This window comes from Triticum aestivum, chromosome 3B, assembly GCF_018294505.1.
Source record: "Triticum aestivum cultivar Chinese Spring chromosome 3B, IWGSC CS RefSeq v2.1, whole genome shotgun sequence".
Classification (NCBI taxonomy): Eukaryota; Viridiplantae; Streptophyta; class Magnoliopsida; order Poales; family Poaceae; genus Triticum; species Triticum aestivum.
This window is the reverse complement of record NC_057801.1, coordinates 181,331,564-181,333,014: the sequence shown is the minus strand read 5'-3', so window position 1 is coordinate 181,333,014 and position 1,451 is coordinate 181,331,564.

The window sequence follows — 1,451 nt, the reverse complement described above, 5'->3', positions numbered from 1 at the left end:
GATAACCCTTAGCGACAAGCCGAGCTTTATAGATGGTCACATTACCATCCGCGTCTGTCTTCCTCTTAAAGATCCATTTATTTTCTATGTCTCGCCGTTCAACGGGCAAGTCAGTCAAAGTCCATACTTCGTTTTCATACATGGATCCTATCTCGGATTTCATGGCTTCTAGCCATTTGTCGGAATCTGGTCCCGCCATCGCTTCTTCATAGTTCGAAGGTTCACCGTTGTCTAACAACATGATTTCCAAGACAGGGTTGCCGTACCACTCTGGTGCGGAACGTGTCCTTGTGGACCTTCGGATTTCAGTAGGGGCTTGATCAGAAGTATCTTGATCATTTCCATTAACTTCCTCTCTAGTCGGTGCAGGCACCTCAGGAACATTTTCTTGAGTTGCGCCATTTTCCGGTTCAAGAGGTAATACTTCATCAAGCTCTACTTTCCTCCCACTTACTTCTTTCGAGAGAAACTCTTTCTCCAGAAAGGACCCATTCTTGGCAACAAAGATCTTGCCTTCGGATCTGAGGTAGAAGGTGTACCCAATAGTTTCTTTTGGGTATCCTATGAAGACGCATTTTTCCGACTTGGGTTCGAGCTTTTCAGGTTGAAGTTTCTTGACATAAGCATCGCATCCCCAAACTTTTAGAAACGACAGCTTAGGTTTCTTCCCAAACCACAATTCATACGGTGTCGTCTCAACGGATTTCGACGGAGCCTTATTTAAAGTGAATGCGGCAGTCTCTAAAGCATAGCCCCAAAAAGAAAGCGGTAAATCGGTAAGAGACATCATAGATCGCACCATATCTAACAGAGTGCGATTACGACGTTCGGACACACCATTACGCTGAGGTGTTCCAGGCGGCGTGAGTTGTGAAACTATTCCACATTTTCTTAAGTGTGCCCCAAACTCGTGACTCAAGTATTCTCCTCCACGATCTGATCGTAGAAACTTGATTTTCCTGTCACGTTGATTTTCAACCTCACTCTGAAATTCCTTGAACTTTTCAAAGGTTTCAGACTTGTGTTTCATTAAGTAGATATACCCATACCTACTTAAATCATCAGTGAGGGTGAGAACATAACGATAGCCACCGCGAGCCTCAACACTCATTGGACCGCACACATCAGTATGTATGATTTCCAATAAGTCGGTTGCTCGCTCCATTGTTCCTGAGAACGGAGTCTTGGTCATTTTACCCATAAGGCATGGTTCGCACGTGTCAAATGATTCATAATCAAGAGACTCTAAAAGTCCATCAGCATGGAGCTTCTTCATGCGTTTGACACCTATGTGACCAAGGCGGAAGTGCCACAAGTATGTGGGACTATCATTATCAACCTTACTTCTTTTGGTACTCACATTATGAACATGTGTAGCATCACGTTCGAGATTCATAAAGAATAAACCATTCACCATAGGAGCATGACCATAAAACATATCTCTCATAAAA